The sequence below is a fragment of the Canis aureus genome, chromosome X (assembly GCF_053574225.1).
Source record: "Canis aureus isolate CA01 chromosome X, VMU_Caureus_v.1.0, whole genome shotgun sequence".
Classification (NCBI taxonomy): domain Eukaryota; kingdom Metazoa; phylum Chordata; class Mammalia; order Carnivora; family Canidae; genus Canis; species Canis aureus.
The window spans coordinates 6,176,727-6,196,895 of record NC_135649.1 but is presented as its reverse complement, the minus strand read 5'-3'; the positions used below and the strand labels follow the sequence as shown (position 1 = coordinate 6,196,895).

General features: G+C 47.5%; 1 protein-coding gene across 9 annotated transcripts in view; it reads right to left on the bottom strand.

Annotated features, from left to right (window-relative positions):
* LOC144308514 (uncharacterized) overlaps positions 1-20,169 on the bottom strand; it is a 310,115-nt gene that overhangs the window by 243,301 nt on the left and 46,645 nt on the right. The gene's annotated exons all lie outside the window — the stretch shown is intronic.

The following is a 20,169-nucleotide window of genomic DNA, read 5'->3' as shown; positions in this document are numbered from 1 at the left end:
CCTAAATGATAACAATGTAATGCCTAAACAGCAGGCTCACCATGTCTACTATCCCTACATATTGTCAGAAAAGCTTTTGCCACCACTCTCAGTTTATAATCCAGAAGTGAAAGGACTCTCCTATTGTTTGCTAACCAATTCCTCGCCCTACAGATAAGTCTGTCTTTTCTGTCCTGCTAAGTTAGTATAATTGGCTCATCTTCCAGGAATTAGAAGGGAGGGCCAGTAGATGGCTAATTCTTATCGATCCCCCACACGTCTGGATTTTCTTTACCGTGTGACGTGTTTAGGGCCCCAAAAAGAGGCTGCGTTAATCTCATAATAATTAAATGAAAATGTGATTGCCAGTGGATGGCAGAGGACAGTGTGGAACCTTGCAAACCGCACGGCTATCCTCTCAAGACAAAGAAAGCATTGATATAAAGTCAAATATGCGGATAATAACCCCGCATATTTATCACGGTGGTGGATCGAGGCAAATCCCACAGAGAAAGCCTGCCTTTTGGCTTCGGCATTGGCCGGCGTCCAAACTTCACAGCCTATAAACAATGAAAGCCTTTCCATGAAGAAAGTTCGGAGTGGAACTCGCTTGGGGTCCCCAACTTTCTGAGGAAGTGCTCAAGCCATAAGTCAAAGGAACGTTTTCAGCAGCCCTAGGTGGCAGGCAGGATAAATGGCCTGGCCGTGAATGCGCATGTTGAGAAGGAGCTGGAGGCGCTCAGGAAACGCCTGGCCGCTGCCGCCCTCTCAGCGGGCCTGCGCCCAGAGGAAGGCCTGAGAAGGTGTGAGGCCGCAGTGGGAAGCCCAGCTCGTCCACGCCCGGCTCGGCCCGCGAAACACAACGGCTTCATTGTTGACTCGCCCTGGAAACAAGTCTACGGTTGGACTAGCAGCCCTGTTAGGGGGACGGACGAGCCAGCTGGGCTCCTCTGTTCTGGAAACCTCCTCGGAAGGTTGAGGATGACCCTGGGCTAGGTCAGGGGTGCTGGAGCCTGCCGATCGCCTGGTCCAGGAGGTTGGAAGCCCTGGGTGATCGCTGCCGCTCCACCGAGCTGCTGCCGCATTAGCTGACGCTGTATTTTCCCGAGGCGTTGACGTTTTCCAGCTTTTGAAGATGTAAATTTGTGATGTGTGAAATGAAAAGTACAGTACCGGTTCCTTTGAAACTCGAAGAGTCATTTAGAAAAAAACTTTCCCTCTGAGGTCACTGGGGTGCTTTCACCTCGGGCTGGCTGTTAGCAGACCTCATTATGAAGACTTGCTTTCTAAATATCAAAGTTTCTGCATACTGAGACATGGGGGCTGGGGAGTGGTACCCAGAAGAGGCTGGAGGAAGATGGGATGATCAGAAGTCTCAGCACCGGGCCCACTGGGGTCCAGACCCCAATGAAGCGGTCCATTGTTTCTGGAGGGCCTAGAGCGATGCTCTCAAATCCACAGAGAGCTTGTGGGGAATGAACCCCTCTTGTTCTTTCTTCAAGTGATGACATAGCTACAGGGTGTTCTAGGGACACAGAAGTGGGCTGAAGTCACCTCCTCCTGCCCCCGCACCTCTTCTGGGCTGGGGTCTCTTGCTGGGGGAGGATGGAAAGTTGGAGATGATGATGGGTGCCTGTGCCCTCCAGAATACTTGTGACCAAAGACGTGGGGTTCAGAGGAGACTCTTACACATAGATCTCGCACAAAAAGAAGTCTCATTGAGAAATTTCATGAGCACGTGTGGATCCTCAATTAGAGATGTCCTGCGGGTGGGGATGGGTAGAGAAGCACAAAATCATGTAGAGTTGCAGACGCTGGGTGCTGGGCTAGACTCCTTTCCACACCCCAACCTCCCAGCGCCTCCATCAGAGCTACAAATGGCTCCATGGTGTGGAACAAGGTACATATGATGAACATACATGCAAAGGCCCAATGCATACTTGACATATACTGAATATGTAAAGTGTCTGGCACAGCCAGGAGGGGTCAACACATCATAGATATTGATTGCGATTATCACATGATTGAAACCCTGACCAAGTTCTACCACTGGACTGAATCCCCTGAGGGCAGACACCTCTTGGGGCACAGTTCCTAGAAAAGGGTGTCAAGGCAGTCAGTGTTGGGTAAATGTTTCTCAATGAGTGGATGAATCAAAGGAAAAGCACTACATAGGCATTGCAGGGGAAAAAAGGACTTTCTCTCATCCTCCGCATCAGATCAGTACTGCTGATCTTACCTCCTAACATCCTTAAAGCCATCCCTTCGCTTCCCTCATCACTGCCCCCACCCCGTCATTAATTCCAGCTTGGCCTCGTCAAATGTCTCCTAGCTGGTCTCTCTTCTACCCATCTCAATTCCCCTTCTAACTGATGCTCCACTCTGCAGTCACCGGGATCGATTTAAATTTCATAGCTGATCATCATGCCACCCTCCTTCTTTTTTTTTTTTTGGGGGGGGGACTCATTTTTTTTTTATTGGTGTTCAATTTACTAACATACAGAATAACACCCAGTGCCCGTCACCCATTCACTCCCACCCCCTGCCCTCCTCCCCTTCTACCACCCCTAGTTCGTTTCCCAGAGTTAGCAGTCTTTACGTTCTGTCTCCCTTTCTGATATTTCCCACACATTTCTTCTCCCTTCCCTTATTTTCCCTTTCACTATTATTTATATTCCCCAAATGAATGAGAACATATAATGTTTGTCCTTCTCCGACTGACTTACTTCACTCAGCATAATACCCTCCAGTTCCATCCACGTTGAAGCAAATGGTGGGTATTTGTCATTTCTAATAGCTGAGTAATATTCCATTGTATACATAAACCACATCTTCTTTATCCATTCATCTTTCGTTGGACACCGAGGCTCCTTCCACAGTTTGGCTATAGTGGCCATTGCTGCTAGAAACATCGGGGTGCAGGTGTCCCGGCGTTTCATTGCATTTGTATCTTTGGGGTAAATCCCCAACAGTGCAATTGCTGGGTCATAGGGCAGGTATATTTTTAACTGTTTGAGGAACCTCCACACAGTTTTCCAGAGTGGCTGCACCAGTTCACATTCCCACCAACAGTGTAAGAGGGTTCCCTTTTCTCCGCATCCTTTCCAACATTTGTTGTTTCCTGCCTTGTTAATTTTCCCCATTCTCACTGGTGTGAGGTGGTATCTCATTGTAGTTTTGATTTGTATTTCCCTGATGGCAAGTGATGCAGAGCATTTTCTCATATGCATGTTGGCCATGTCTATGTCTTCCTCTGTGAGATTTCTGTTCATGTCTTTTGCCCATTTCATGATTGGATTGTTTGTTTCTTTGGTGTTGAGTTTAATAAGTTCTTTATAGATCTTGGAAACTAGCCCTTTATCTGATATGTCATTTGCAAATATCTTCTCCCATTCTGTAGGTTGTCTTTGAGTTTTGTTGACTGTATCCTTTGCTGTGCAAAAGCTTCTTATCTTGATGAAGTCCCAATAGTTCATTTTTGATTTTGTTTCTTTTGCCTTCGTGGATGTATCTTGCAAGATGTTACTATGGCCGAGTTCAAAAAGGGTGTTGCCTGTGTTCTTCTCTAGGATTTTGATGGAATCTTGTCTCACATTTAGATCTTTCATCCATTTTGAGTTTATCTTTGTGTATGGTGAAAGAGAGTGGTCTAGTTTCATTCTTCTGCATGTGGATGTCCAATTTTCCCAGCACCATTTATTGAAGAGACTGTCTTTCTTCCAATGGATAGTCTTTCCTCCTTTATCGAATATTAGTTGCCCATAAAGTTCAGGGTCCACTTCTGGATTCTCTATTCTGTTCCACTGATCTATGTGTCTGTTTTTGTGCCAGGACCACACTGTCTTGATGACCACAGCTTTGTAGTACTCAATTCCCCTTCTAACTGATGCTCCACTCTGCAGTCACCGGGATCGATTTAAATTTCATAGCTGATCATCATGCCACCCTCCTTCTTAAAACATTACAGTGTGGTGCCTGGATGGCACAGTCGGCTAAGAGTCTGACTCTTGGTTTCGGCTCAGGTCGTGATCTCGGGGTTCTGGGATTGAGCCCCATGTTGGGGTCCTGGGATTGAGCCCCGCATCAAGCTCCATGCTCAGCACGGAATCTGCTTGTCCCTCTCCCTCTGCTCCTCCCCCCACTTTCTTTTACTCTCTCGAATAAATAGTCTTAAAAAAACCACACACACACTTTACAATGGATCCTTTGCACTTGGGATAAAGACCAAACTGTAGGAAGGTAAAAGACCTGCATGGCCACAGTCACAAGAGAGACGAATTCAACTTCCAGGTCACAATACCCATTCGTGGGGAGGGCATCTCATGCAGCAGCTGCAGAAAAAAGCCCCGCTCCACCCAGTTACCGAGGACACCCGTGGCTGAGATGGAGCAGCTTAAGAAATTTGAGAGAATCCATTTTGTATTTTAATTTCTTTGGAGTGAGGAATCCTAAGCTGTGGACTTCACTTACAGGGAGAAGGGATTTCAATTTGGGACCTTAACTCCTTTGGACTTTACCTTATAAAAACAAGAGGATTTAATTTATTTTTGTTTTCTGACATTTTAATATTATGTGCAAAATATAACCTAATGCAGCATCTATTCTAATTGGAACTAAGTCTTCAAATATAGATACGTATATATTTTGCGACTCATCTTATGTTTCCTGTCCTTGGTTCCATTTTCATAACAAAAGGAGTATAATATTTTTTTCAATTTTAAAGTAAATGTGTTCCCTAGGAAACCTGATTTATTTATTTTTCTGATGTTTTATTGTCCTAAAATACATGTAACATAAAACTATCTTGACTATTTTTTAATTTTTTATGTAGTCTTTATTTTAATTCCAGTACAGTTAACAGTATTATATTAGTTTCAGGTGTATAAAATTCCATACATCACCCAGTGTTCAACACAAGTGTGCTCCTTAATCCTCATCACCTATTTCACTCATCCCCCTGCCACCTCCTCTCTGGTAACCATCATATTCTCTAGAGTTAAGAGTCTGATACTCGTCACGCCTCTCTCTCTGTTTTTTTCTGTTGCTCATTTGTTTTGCCTCTTAAATTCCATATATGAGTGAAATCACATGGTATTCGTCTTTCTCAGACTTATTTTGCTTAGCATAGTGCACTCCGGCTCCATCCACAAGGTTGCAAATGGCAAGATTTCATTCTTTTTGATGGCTGAGTATTATTCCATTGTGTATGGATAAAGATTGTGTACACACAATACTTTGTGGACTGCTTCCACAATATGGCTATTGTAGATGATGCTGCTATAAACATTGGGGTGCATGCATCCCTTTGAATTAGTGTTTTTGTATTTTTTATGTGAATACCCAGTAGTGCGATTACTGGATCATTGGTAGCTCTGTTTTTAACTTTTTTTATTGTTCTTAGTTGTTTTTATCTTTTTGAGGAACCTCCATACTGTTTTCCAGAGTGGCTGCACCTGTTTGCATTCCCACCAACAATGCAAAAGGGTTTGGTTTTTTTTCTCCACAACCTCACCAATACTTGTTTCTTGTGTTTTTGAGTCTAGCCATTCTGACAGGTGTGAGGTGATATCTCATTGTGGTGTTGATTTGCATTTCATGTGTCTGTTAGCCATCTGTGCATCTTCCTTGGAGAAATGTCTGCTCATGTCTTCTGCCCATTTAAACAGATTATTTGTTTTTTGGGTGTTGAGTTTTTATCTTGGCTATATTTAAGTAAACAGTTCAGTGATATTAAGTACATTCAGGGATCCCTGGGTGGCGCAGCAGTTTGGCGCCTGCCTTTGGCCCAGGGCGCGATCCTGGAGACCTGGGATCAAATCCCATGTCGGGCTCCCGGTGCATGGAGCCTGCTTCTCCCTCTGTCTGTGTCTCTGCATCTCTCTCTCTCTCTGTGTGTGTGACTATCATAAATAAATAAAAAATTTTTAAAAAGTACATTCAAATTGTTGTGCAATCTTCACTACCATGTATCTCCAGAACTCTTTTATCTTATAAAACTGAAAGTCTATACTCATTAACTAACTCCCCATCACCTCCTCCCCTCAGCTCCTGAAAAGACCATTCTACTTTCTTTTTTTATTTTTGAATCTCCTCTTTCCCCCCATGCCCTAGCCTCTGGTAACCACCATTTTCCTCTCTGCTACTGTGAGTTTGGCTTTTTTTTAATTCCACATTTCAGTGATATCATGCAATATTTGTCTTTCTCTGGCTTATTTCATTCAGCATAATGTACTACAGGTTCATCCATGCTGGTGCAAATGGCGGGGTTTCCTTCTTTTGTAAGGCTGAATAATATTCTCTGTGTGTGTGTGTGTGTATTCTTTATCTGTTCATGCACTTTCTTTATCCATTGATTCACTGACAAACATTTAGGTTGTTTCCATATCTATAATACTGCAATGAACATGGAGGTGCAGATACTTCTCTGATACCGTGATTTCACTTTCAGATATACTTTCAGAAGGAGGATTGCTGAATCATATGATAGTTCTATTTTTAATTTCTTGAGACATCTTCATACTGCTTTACCTAATGGCTCTACCAATTTACATGCCCACCAACAGTATAAAAGGGTTCCCTTTGTTGCCACATGCTCACTAACTCTTGTTATCTTTCGACTTTTTGGTAATGGCCATTCTAACAGATGTGAGGTGATAACTTATTGAGGTTATAATGTGTATTCCCTGATGATTAACAGTGTCGGGCTTCTTTTCATATATCTACTGGCCACTTGTGTGTCTTTGGTAAAATGTCTTTCAGGTCCTTTGCCCATTCTTAATTGGGTTATTTGTTTCTTTGCTGTGTACTTGTATGAATTGTTTATGTCTTTTGGATATTAACCCCTTATCAGATATGCAACCATGTCACTTTTTGGTGGACGCTGGAAGAGCCAGTGCATAATGCTCAGTGCTCCTGGTCCCCACCATGGTGACAATGAAAGCAGAGGTACACAAGGGAGCCTCCACCAGCCTGCATTCCTAGCGACTATGAAGAGCAAAGCTCCCTGCTCATGTGCATTGGAGAATTCATGTGAACGAGAAACTGAACTTAGTTGTGTTACCCAATGAGATGTGAGCGTTTGTTTGTTACCACAGCATACTCCAGCCCATATGGACCAATATAGACTATCTTTGCTGAAAGAGTTTTCCAAGGAAATTAATAGTGTAAACATAATTTTAGGGGTCAAACAACCTATGTAAGGATATAACTTTCTTCTAGTACTTTAAGAGTGCCCATTTAGGGATGCCTGGGTGGCTCAGTGGTTGAGTGTCTGCCTTTGGCTCAGGGTTTGATCTTGGGGTCCTGGGATCGAGTCCCACATCAGTTCCTTGCAGGGAGTCTGCTTCTCCCTCTGCCTGTGTCTCTGCCTCTCTCTGCGTGTCTCTCATGAATAAATAAATAGAATCTTTGAGAGAAAAAAAGAGTGCTCATTTACTTAACATGTTAATAAAAGTCATTATTATCTCCTCATTAAGGCAAGTTCCCAAAGATCCTTTCTGATCCCAGCTTGAGTTAGATGAATTTATTTTAGCTCATTCATCAATTGGTAATGGATTCCAGTAAAGGTTTTCTGCTACATGTCCTTCATCTTTCTGGTCAAATGTTTATTGAGCACTCACTGTGTCTCAGGTACTTGTTCTAGGTATTGGGGTATCAACAGTAAACAAGAAAGACATGATTCCTTCCTTCAGGGAGCTGGGACACATTCTATAGGAAAAGAATAGGGTGCTTGGAGAGTGTATAACATAAGACCTACCTGGCCAGAGGGAACTGAGAAGGTCTCCTGGAAAATACCACATTCCCACTGAGACAGGAAAGATGAACAGGAATTAGCCTGAGATGGCACCTCTTGGCACAATCTTGATTGGATGGAATATTCAAGAAAGATGGTATTTAGGTTAAAGTTCTACCTTTTAAATTAAATAATTAATTATACCTCATATATAAAGACAAAAGTTCAGTACTTTCATAGCTACTCCTATATTGCTGTTACAAACTCTCAGTGAGGTGGAGTGCTGAGAATGGGCTATTCTCTCCACTTTGTAGGCATTCTCTGTGCCCCGCCCAAGCCTCTCAGCCCTGACCATTTCCATGCATACTGGCCCAACTTCCAACTGCCAGTACCTGAGTCTCTTTGCCTGAGTAGGCCCCTCTTGTCCTCAATGGTGGCCAACTTGGTAACACACCCTTTATTGGCTGTTTTCCTGTATCGTTTCTTCATTCCTCTACATGTGTTTTCTGAGAGCCCCTCTGTCATAGTTAATTTTGCATGTCAGCCTGCCTAGGCCACGATGCCCAGTTGTTTGGTCAAACACTTGTCTACATGTTTTATGAACGTATTTTTTATGTGATTAACATTCAAATCAGTAGACTTTGAGTAAAGTGGATTACAAATCAGATGACCTTCCATATATGGGAGGGCCTCATCCAATCAGTTGAAGGCCCTAAGAGAAAAAGACTGAGGTCTCTGAAAGAGGAAGGGATTCTGCTTGAGACGGCCTTCAGGCTTGAGTTGCAATATCAGCTCTTCACGGGTCACAGCCTCCTGGTCTGCCCTACAGACTTCAGACTTGGAGGCCTCCAATTCCTTAAAATAAATCACAAATCTCTCTTTGTCTCTCCCTCTCTTTACCTCCTATTCTCTCTCTATATATATATGAATATGTATTCAAACAAATAATGTACAAACATATATAAAAATATAAATACATACAAATGTACAGCCAAGTGACTTGCTGAAATCACAAAACTACTGTGATATATCTTGGGGCCCAGAAGCCCTATCTCCTCAATGGCACCATTTCCACCCATGAAGATGGGGAAAACACTTGCCTCGAATACCCTTCTTGTGTCCGTGGCAGACATCATGAGTTGACCTTTCTTTTTCTCAGAAACTTTCTCAAGACATGCCCTAGGCAGCCTTCCACGGTCCATAGGGCTTGGCATGCCAAGAGACACCAGTTGGTTGTCCCTTTCTGAAATGCATCACATGCCTTTCATTTTTTTTTATTTTAAAGATTTTATTTATTTACTCATGAGAGACACACAGAGAGAGGCAGAGACATAGGCAGAGGGAGAAGCAGGCTCTCTGTGGGGAGCTGGATGTAGGATTCGATCCTGGGACCCTAGGATCATGCCCTGAGCCAAAGGCAGATGTTTAACCACTGAGCCACCCAGGTGTCCCATCATGTCCCTTTCTGAAACGCATCAGCATCCTTTCTGAATTTGGTAGCAGCTGACAGTGTCTGCCTCTTTTTCCTACCTCTAGTGTCTTCCCAGGCCCTTGAAACTGGAGCCAACTGTGCCTTCCAGCCCCAGCAGACCCTGCCCGGCCTGCTACCACCAGTCAGGTGCCAATTCAAACCTGCCCCATTCCTTACTGGGCTGCAGACACCACCCTTACCCACAAAACCTCACACCCTGGGGGCCGGAGCTGGAAATGAAGTGTCACTCCCAGAGCCCAGACCTGTCTGGCTACCCACGGCTGAGTTTAACGCAGGCCTGGCTGGGAGGGGATGGTCCCCTGTGTTGATGGGCTGAGAAAGGGGACATATGAGTAAGTGGACACCTCCAGGCACAGTAAGTTATCTCAAAGGCTCTCATTCCAGGGGCCTTTAGAGGCACCAACTGAGAAAAGAACAGAAAAAGTCACAAAGCTCATCCTTGAGGCTCCACACACAAGTCTAGAGCTCATTTGCATGATCGCCAAAGTGCTTACAGAACCGACCAGCTCTGGAGAACATGCTCTGTCGACACTGGGCTGGGCAGCCTGGAAGCTGGAGCCTGCATGAGCTCTGCTTGGGGTCCTGGAAAGACAGGGCCTCCTGCAGCCCCATGGCAGGGCCGCAAGGGAAGGGATGGAGTGGGGGGCAGGGCCCAGGCCGCAGGCGGGTGGGACATGGTGACAGTGATGGAGATAACACGGTGGGAGCGTGGGAGCCTTCCACAGAGGACATGCAGCAACACAGGCCAGGCCTCCGTGCCTTCATGCCAGCCTGCCACATGAGCACGGGCCAGCTGGGCAGGCCAGGGTGCTGGGAACTACAAGGCCGCCGTTCCCAGCTCCCAGTGAGAAAACAGTACATGCTTCACCAAGGTCACTTTGCTGAGGCCATCCACAGCAAAACCAAAGGCCATTGACCCGCATAAGAGATTAGGAGACCGAGGCGCTAGTGTCAGCATCACCGCCAAACCGCAAGATGACGCAGCTGAGGCCAGGAGCTAGCCACATGCAGGGCGATAGGGCACTAGTTCACGTGGCCTGATCAAATCCTAGAAACAATCCAGTGATATAGGCAGGATGTATCATCTCCTCTTACAAATGAGGGGACTGATTAAGGCTCAGAGAGGTTAATACACTTCCCTAAGGCCACACAGCTAGTCAAAGGTGGAGTCAGAATTCATACCCCCAAATCAGGCCCCATTCACAGCTGCGATGGTTTCCCTTACCAGCTTTCAGTGATCACAAGGGGCACCTGGGCAGTTCAGTGGTTGAGTATCTGCCTTTGGCTCAGGGCATGTTCCCGGGGTCCTGGGACCCCGTCCTGCATTGGGCTGCTCACAGGGAGCCTGCTTCTCCCTCTGCCTGTGTCTCTGCCTCTCTCTGTGTGTGTCTCTCATGAATAAATAAATAAAATCTTTAAAAAAATAAAAAACCACAGTGATCGCAAAGCAAAGCAACAAATACTTTTTGGACATTTGTGAGGCCCTGTGCTGAGAAAGTATGGTAGATAAGATACTACAAGGTTCCTGTTCTCTGGATCCCATATGCTTTTGGGGGAAATGCACAATGTGCCACTAGCAAGAACAAAACTCAAGTTCAGAAAATGGTGGGTGCGGTGAAGAGAATGAAGCCAAGAAACACGAGAAAGATGCAGCAAGTCTGAAGATTGGGTGATTGGGGAAATGGGAGACATGAGCAGATGAGGTTTTCAATGGCCCAATGCCTCTGGAGGAAGTCCTGCTCCCCAATGCTGTGCACGTATGAGTGCCAGGGCAGGGCCCACTACCCAGATCGAGCCTGGCTTCTGGAGGTGATGACCTGCAGGGTAACCCCATGTCCCCTCCACCAGAAAGTGTTCCCCAGACCTGGTCCTCCACCCTGGAAGTGGCCCTCAAGCTATAGCCTGGCCCGGTAGCACGCCAGTCTTGGCAAAGTCATGTGCGTGTGAGAGTTTGGTTTGGAACGACACCCCCTCCAAGTCTAGTTTATGCAGAAGGGAGGAAAATAAATCCATGAGAAGCAAATTGCCACTCACAACGAACACAGCTCCCGTGTAGAGAACTGGCCTTTCACAGGACTCTGGAGTATGACAGCTGGAAAAGATAGCCCCTGGATGGGGAGACCCAGATCCAGGAAGGAGATTTGTCCCAGGTCACCCCATGGGTCACCATCAGGGTCAGGGTCAGGGCTTGAATTTCAGTCCTGGGAGGGCGGAGATAGAAACACAATCCCTAACCTCCAGGTCTTCACGGTCTCAGCAAATAAGGAAGAAATGTTCCAAATAATTGCTCCGGACCTTGACACTTGCCAAGTAATAATTCTATTAACTCGCTGCTTTTTTTCAGAAGTGTCCCCTAACTAGAGACCTGCTTCCCTCTTAATTGTTTCCACTCCAGCCGTGGCGGCCTGGGATGTGCAGACTAATCACTTTCAGGAGGGTCCTACCTTCTCCTCCACCTTGTGGAGTTTGGAGAAAAAAGGAGAAGACACACTTATGGAGCAGATGCCAGATGCAGCGTGGATATGGTATGGTCCCAGCACCAGCTCACTGAGGGCTCCCAACATAAGCACAGGGAGCTCTGCATCTCCCCATTCCCCCAAGGAAACAGGCCCAGAGAGGGAGTGGCTTGCACAAGGCCATCCAGCTCTCATGTGGCAGAATGGGGTCCATCCAGGCTCAGGTGTCTCCTGAGCCACCTGAAGTTCCAAGCAGACCCAAAGAGGGGACCAGAGGACCAGAGATTGGGGGCTCCTCAGGAAACGTGGTTTATTTGCCAAACCATAAAATAGAAATTTGGGGACTTCATGTCCCCACTGAGTCCTGGAGATCTCCAGTCAGATGGGAGAGCCTTGTGGGGAGTCAGAGGAGGTAGGTAAGTGTTCATGCGTTGGGACCTCAGGAGCCCCATGTTCAAGAGGCCCACTGTGCCACCTACAACTTCGCTGGGTTCACCTTCTCTGGCCACCCAGAGTTAGATCTACTGCTGGTCTTACCTGCCTCCCCAGGTCCACAGTGGGGCCCAGGTGACCACACCAGGGGCTAGGCCTGTATCAGCATAGCCCATAGGCCCAGGGCCTCCTAGAGCCAGGCCATGGTGACCACTGGCTGTGCACAGTGGGGCTTGGAATAAAGTCCCCCAAAGCCGGTGTAGGTGTCAGGGCGAGGGCAGTAACCAAAAAGAGAAAAGGAGAACATTACCTCCAGTCGCTGCTCCTAAGTGAGCAAAATCCCTTCCTCTGAGACCTCTAACCACTAGGCAGGTCTAAGAGCCTATTTGTTCTCTGTCTGAACATGTGGCATTTATTACCGCCCACCTTGGACGAGGGCTTTTTGTGCCCGGCTTCAGCGCTGACCACCCTGAGTCTCCGAGTTTCCCCAGAGAAAGCTCATTGCTACCCCACCGGGGTCACCCTTCCCATGGAGGGGGGCCTAGGTTTGCAAATCCAAACCCAAGATGCTCAGTTAAATCAGGATTTCAGATAGACAGCAAATCTTTGTTTCAGTATGACCCACGCCATATCGGGGACATACTTACAGGGAGCAGTCATTCATTGTTCATCCGAAATTCATATTTCACTGCGCGGCCTGGATTTTATCAGGCAGCCCCCTGGGTGGCTGCCACCTGCTGCCAATACTGGCTGATAGGGAAAACAGTGTAATACCCTGTTTTGCAAAAGTATTTGGGGATAAATACTACAGGCTGCCGCCGCGACATTTCTTCCTCTTGTGTCATTTTTGGAGGACGTTTTCGCCATATAGAAAGCCTGCCTCTTGTGGGATGCAAATGAGACCCAGTCCCAGAGGGGAGAAAATGAGTTAGAAAGCAGTTAGAAAACAACCCCAGGGGACCCGAGACCCGCGCTTCATCTGCCGAGTCTTTTATTCTCGTTAATTCATAACAGTGTCTTTTAAATCCTGGACTAGAATTCGAGAACAGTCGGCGTGTGAGTGTGACAGTCATTACTCCTAGGAGACGCCCCCTCCGCCGGCTGGGCGCCCTCTGCGCGTTCCTGGAGCCACAGCGGCCTCCAGTGGTCGCCCCGGGAACCGCACGCTGTCTGCACCCGCCAGGCGAGGGACTGCGAGGGCGGGGGGGGGGGGGGGGGGGCGGCCTGGGCTGCGGAAGACGGGGCGTCCCTCGGCTGCCTCGGGGTCCCGGGCGGTGGGGGGTGGGGATCGCCGCCCAAAGACACGAATCGAAGTGCGCCACGTGGAGACAAAGCTCTTCCCTGCTGCTGTGAAGCTCCGACCAGACTGGGGTTATATTTCATCTTGCCTGCCAGTGTACTACTGCTGACCCAATTTTACAGATGTTCTCTTCAAACCGGACCCGGCTTTGTGAATAGTTTTAACTATCAAGCTGCGGTGATGGAAACGTCAAAAAAAATCCTTTAAATAGATGAGAGGGCGGTTGGGCTCAGGATTGATTTTTATTCTACCAGTTGGTTAGACTTAAATGGCTAGCTAGGGGGTGTGGGCAGGGTAAAAGCACTGGAATGAAGACCCCCCACTCTCACCCAGCGCTTCTTAGGCCAACTAGCAACAGTCTTGCTTCATTTCCGAGAAAGGGAGGCACTACCGATCGGTTATTGAAAACACACACGACTCCCATAACCTTGTTCATTTTCATATATGTAGCTCGGAGCAAGAGGTTCTCTGCCTTTGATTTGAAAGAAATACAAAGAATAAAGGGAAATGAAAAATATGGCCATAGAGAGGCAGGCGCTTGATCCTTCACACACACACACACACACACACACACACACACACACCTTCGTGCCTTCCAGGTACCACACAAAGGCAATTTTCCAAACGGGTGGCCACCAGCCTTTCCCCTTTTCACAAGTTGGTCTTCTGGCCGCTGCACAGCTTTCGGCTTTCGGCGGACTCATTTGCACATCATTTCAGCTGAAATCTCGTCCTTTTCACTGGGGACGCCCAGGGAGAGGAATGTCGCCCTGGGAAGCAGCCCTTGCAGGGGGTCCATGGCAAGGCGGACAAGGAGGCAGCCACAGAATAGACTTGGTAGATTGGATCTGAGGTCTGCTCCACTGGGCTAGCTGCGAATTCTTTGCTGAGTAGCTTCCCTCCTCTGGGCTTCAGCTCCCCTCCTGGAACGAGGGGCTGCATGGTCAGCTGCCTGACTCTCAGTCTGTAATTCTAGCTATGAGGCCTCTGGCCAAAATCTTTAATTCATTCATTCATTCAGCAAACACATGAGTGCCTAAAACGTGCCATATGCTGGGTTAAAGGCTTAGCACAAAGAAATTAATAAGGAACCCCCCCCCTTCTAGGATGAGGTCATTGCAAAGTGACAAGAGTATTAGAGGAGAGGTACAAACCCAGGTGCTGGATGCCCTGCTGATGGCAGTGCAAATTTGTGCGACCTCTTTGGAGCCCAGTTTGGTCCCAGCTCCCAGACACTGCCAAATGCACATACTACGAGTTGAGAGCCCTCGTTGCCTGACTCTACTTAAACAGAAAATGTTTGGGTTCTTTTTTTTTTAACTTACTGAGTCCCAGGGAACCCAAGGGAAGGCTGAAGTCTATACTCCTAGGGCCAGGAAAGGACACAGATGACCAGGCAGCTGCCATGACCACAGTTGAAATCACACCATAAAACCTGGTGACAACAGTGCCATTGCGACTGGCCAACCCTGGCACCCCAGCTCACCACTACTGCAGAGCCTGGGCGCTGTGCCACCACTGCTTACTATCACAAAGATGGAGTTGCCACAGTTTGTGTTTTACAGACTTGAGGTGGAAGGTGTCTGCTTAGCTGGGTCAAGGTCACATGCCCATATTATAGCCACAAGGGAGCCACAGGGAAAGTGGCCATCCAGCATTTTGTACCTCTACAGTATCAAGTGGACTCTGCCTGCCACCCCAAGTAATAGCACGGACAATTTCCCAAGCAGAGGAAGACATTTATGATGCCAGTGGCTGAAATCGTGACAAGTGTCCTCTACACATTCCTTTGCCTTTGGAAATTCCATTTCTATGATTTCCATTTCTACAGAGATACGTTAATGCTTACACAAGTGCACACAGATGATTGCACAGTGGTGTTCTCTGCAAAGAAACGAAACTTGAAACACCTAAAGAGTCAGCAGTAGAGGCTTAGGGGAGTTATGGACAACAATGCTGCCATTATCAAGATTGTACTCATTCATTCTGCAAACATTTGTTGCAGCTGTTACTATGTTCCAGGCAAGGGGAGACAGGGGCACAAAAACAGACACTCCACGCACCACCATGGAGCTTACCAGGGAGACAGCAAAGGAAATAATCACAGAAAGGAGTGTGAAAGTATCACCGAGCCGAGGCTAAGAAGTGGTACAGGTGTCATGCAACCTGGCCTGGTCAAAGACTTCAGAGAAAGATGCCTTTGGGAAGACAGGGTTGGAGTTGGGGTAAGGAGTTGTGGCAGTTCGGCAAGGGCCAAGCCATGGAGGGACTGCATACACAATGGCCAGGTTCAAGTGTTTTCTGCTTGTCCTCATCTCAACAGGAAGCCATTGAAATATCTGAGGGTGAGGGAGATGCAAGCAGTAGGCAGTAATGCCGTCTGATTTGCGTTTTTCAAAGATCATCTTTTCAAAGAACCATGTGAACTGGAGTGTACTGCAGTGGGAGTGGAGACCACTCAGGAAGTGGTCACATGTCCACAATGATGGGAAATGGTGGCACAGAATGGCACCAGTAGAGATAGAGACCCAGACGGGTTCAGGATATACTCACAGAGGTAAAATCCACATGGCCTGTACGTGGATGTCTACCTCCCATGGAGTCATGAAGGACAAGGCTGGGCCAAGCAGCAGTCTTGGTCTTAGCCTTTGTAGAAATATTCACATTTACTAAACGTCATGCAAGAGGAAGGAAACTCTGTGGTTTCTGCTTTTGTCCTCCAGGAAACTGTCACATGCTCACCAGGAAATGCTTCAGATTTGAGTGTCATAGAAAGTTGGAGTTGGGGAAGCCCTTAGAAATTATGCAGCATGAAAAACAGGTTGTAAAACAGAAAAACAAACAGGACGTGGAATAGGGTCTAACTGTTTAATATATTCTGCATAGGAAGGGCTGCGCCAAGTAATGGTGGTGGATTATTGCCTTTGCTTTTGTAGATTTTTCTAATTTTTCTATGATGAACATGTAAAATACTTTCATAATAACACTAAATCCGATATAATTCTTGAAAAGAAATTACCTACTATATATAACTCCTCTTCTGTAGGGGGAGCAAAACTGAGATGGGGGAGTCTCTCTGGACAGGGAGAAAGGAGAAATCCAACCATTACTAGAGAAGTGTTTTGTTGTTGTTTTAAATTCTTCATCTTTATTTGAAAGCTCCTTGCTCTCTTTAAAGATTTTCAAGGGGTGCCTGGGTGGCTCAGTCAGTTAAGCATCCTACTGACTCTTGGTTTTAGCTCAGGTCATGGTCACGGGGTCATGGGATCAAGCCCCAATGTTGGGATCCACGCCCAGTGAAGAGTCTGCTTGGGATTCTCACCCTCTCCCTCCTCCAGCTCACTCACACTCTCTCTCCTCAAAATGAATAAATAAAATCCTTAAAAAGAAGATTTTCAAGTCTACATGTAAAGGGCCACTCACCTTGTATAGTCAGCAAGTTATTGCAATAATTGAGTGTGTACTCTCCAAAGCATGAACATCTCAGAGACAGAAGGGGGTTAAGTAGTTAGTTCTGCTCTGGCCAACGGTTGCCTGTGTCGGGATCAGGGTTTCTTAACCTTGGCACCATGGCCATTTGGAGCCAGACAGCTCTCTGTCATGGGGGCTGCCCTGTGCATGCCTGCTGTCATTTCTGGCCTCTTCCCTACTGGATTCCAGTAGCAGCACCCCCATTCTCAGTTATGACAATCCAAGAGGAGTCTGGACATCACCAAATGTGCCCTGAGGGCACAATCGTCCCCCCATCCCATCCTCTCCCCTCCCCTGAGAACCAAAGGCCTAGATGATGCTTGCATACCTCAGGTGACACAGGTCACCACACGTAGGAGCAGGCTCTTCCAACCTCGAGCTGCTGCTCAAAAGTGCGACCTGCTGCAGAGTGGCCACCTGCTTCTCTGCAGCATCCAGTGCTGGCTCTTGCCTGGGGGCCGTTAGAGCTCATCCAGTTTCTCTTGCCTAGGATGGTCCTGCAGAGATTTCAAGATGGTGCCATGCTCTGCCCCTCACCTACTCCTACGTCTTTCCTCCTCCACGCTGAACATTCGTCATTCAGCTGTTCCTCACCAGAGACATAGGGTCTTCCATTTGTCCACCTTTTCCATGACAGCTCCAGGTCCTCAGCCAGACTCAATTCTCTGGGTGCTCGCAGCACAGAGGCAGAGCAGCTGACAACTTCCCTCCTCTGGATACCTGTTCATGTGGCCAGGCATCCCTTTTGCTCCTGGCACCTGTGTCACACTAGGTCCCCCCACTGAGCCATTGACTAGAATGTGAAGGTTCACACATGTGACGCTGCTCCCTTGGGTCACCCCTCCTTAGCACCTTGGTCCTGGGGCCCAACCATTAGGGCGACTTTTATTCTTCTCAAACGTCACCAATTCACAAGAAATTGGTACACGTGCTCGCCTCTGAGGACAGAGAGGTGGCTGGGGATGGGATGGAATAGGAAAGGACTCATCGTCACATACCCATGCATGCCCGTTAAACTTTGTACCAATAAACTTGGTATACTGCCCGGTTGCAGTAAGTCAGCAGATAAATCCACTGGACATATTTCACCTGCTTAGACTCACCCAATCCTCCCTGCCTGTCCTGATCCATTTGGAAACGTGTGATGTCTTTCAGTGTTCTCACTTTCTTCCCCCGAATTTGATAAGCATGCCTTCCAAATCTTCACTCAAAGCCATCGATAAGGAAAGGTGGGAAGGACAAACCCTGGTTTGTTAAGGCACTTTAAAAAAAAAGATTTTATTTATTCATTTGTGAGAGACACAGAGAGAGGCAGAGACATAGGCAGAGAGAGAAGCAGGCTCCCTGTGAGGGGCCTGATGTGGGACTCAATCCCGGGACCCCAGGATCACGACCTGAGCCAAAGGTAGACGCTCAACCACTGAGCCACCCAGGCATCCTGGTTAAGGCACTTTTAAGTCAAGGCACCAAATGGGGGCCTTTCCAGTTGGTACCCCATGAACCCACCCATTTCCCTCAAGAAGACAAGTCAGCTGTCCTTTAAGTGGTTGTCCTCAATAAAGGGCCACCCGATTGGTCACCTCACTTCCTCCTTCTTCCTGGGGCGTCTCTAACTGCAAGACAAGCTGAGAGAAACAGCACTGCCCAGAAGGGTGCTTCCATGCTCAAGTGCAACTGCCTGCCTGCCACCAGTAGTTCAGCTCTTTCATGACACTCACATAGCGCCTGGCCTGGCCTCACCCGGGTGGGAACAGGCCGCGTACCATGAGGGGGCCAAACTGCACGACGATAGGGAGGTCTGTTAACTGACTTCATGCATTTGTAGACAGCATCAAGCAGTCCCAAAACAGCAGCAAGAACTGCACACACAATGATAATGGCAAATTTAATATGATTTATTCATACAATAACTCATGCTGCACTTAACACAAATACAAGGATACCTTTTTCAATAGTGTGGAAGAGATGAATTCATAAAACCTGTTAAGTAAATAATGAGTTTTGAATATAAATCACCTGCAAAGGTTCTTTCCCAAGCACACCCGAAACGACAATAAATTAGGGCCAGGGTTTTGTAAATGTCAGCCTCAGTTCTGCTCTAAACCATCTTACCTACATAAATCACAGTCCCTGACTTTTACAGATGGGAAAACACAAAAGCGGTGAACCCCTGGCCTTCACTCCTCGCTCTACCCACGTCCTAAGTCTGGCTTCCTAGCAGGTGCCAAGGATGCGGGACAACGACCCTTCCTTCCGCACCACCAGCAGGACCCTGCTCCTTCCGCCGGGGCTATGCCACATTGCCCTCTGCAGACACCTCCCCCAGAGCCACCCTAAGCTGCGTTTGTTAGCTGCCGCCTGGAATCACCCCCATCAGAGGCCTAGGACCATCATCCGGAATGCAGAGATCACCACCAGTGGCTGCCAGTGATCCTGGGTGGGACAAGGAATAACAGCCAGGACACTCTGATCCCCAGGCAAAGCCCTTAAGGATGGGCTCTCCATCACATCACACTGCCCAGATTTCAGCAGACGCTCGAGAGGAAAACACATTGGCCCCATCAATTAGACAAGTAGCCAGGACACAGCAGGAACTTCAGGAGAACGTGGGAGGTGAGTGCCAAGAGCAGTGAGAGCTCTTACCCATCACAGCAACACTGTAGGTGATCTGAGTGACAGTCCTCTCGGCCAAGTTCTCGTGTGTAGAGGAGAGACTGCCAGGGAGAGGTAAGGGGACACCGAGTACACTTGTGGGGGTGGGTGTTAGGCTGAGAGTGGGCTCAACCACAATGGGCTATACCTCAGGCCAAAAGAGATACCGGGGGACAGCTGTGTCCTAATTCAAAGCCCAATCAAAGGAGCCATAGCCTGTAGGCTGTAGGCTGGACTTGGGCAAGGAGGGGCTAAGCTTCACTTGCGAACTGATATCCAAAGCCCCTCACACAGTGAGGCACGACACTGTCCCCATTGAACACTAAACCCCATGCCCCCCTCTCCCTAACCCCTGGTAACCACCGTTCTATTTTCTGTTCCCGTGGATTTGACTACTCTAGGAACCTCACAGAATTGGACTCATACAGTATTCATCATTCTGTGCCTGGTTTCTTCAAGGTCCATCCATGTTGTAGCATCCGTCAGAGCTTCCTTTCTTTTTAAGACTGAATAATGCTCCATTGTACAGATAGACCACATTCTGTCTCTCCGTTCTCTCCCTGATGGACACTTGGGTTGTTTCTACCTTTTGGCTATTGTGAATAATGCTGCTGTGAACATGGGTGCACAGTTATCTGTTCCAATCTCTGCTTTT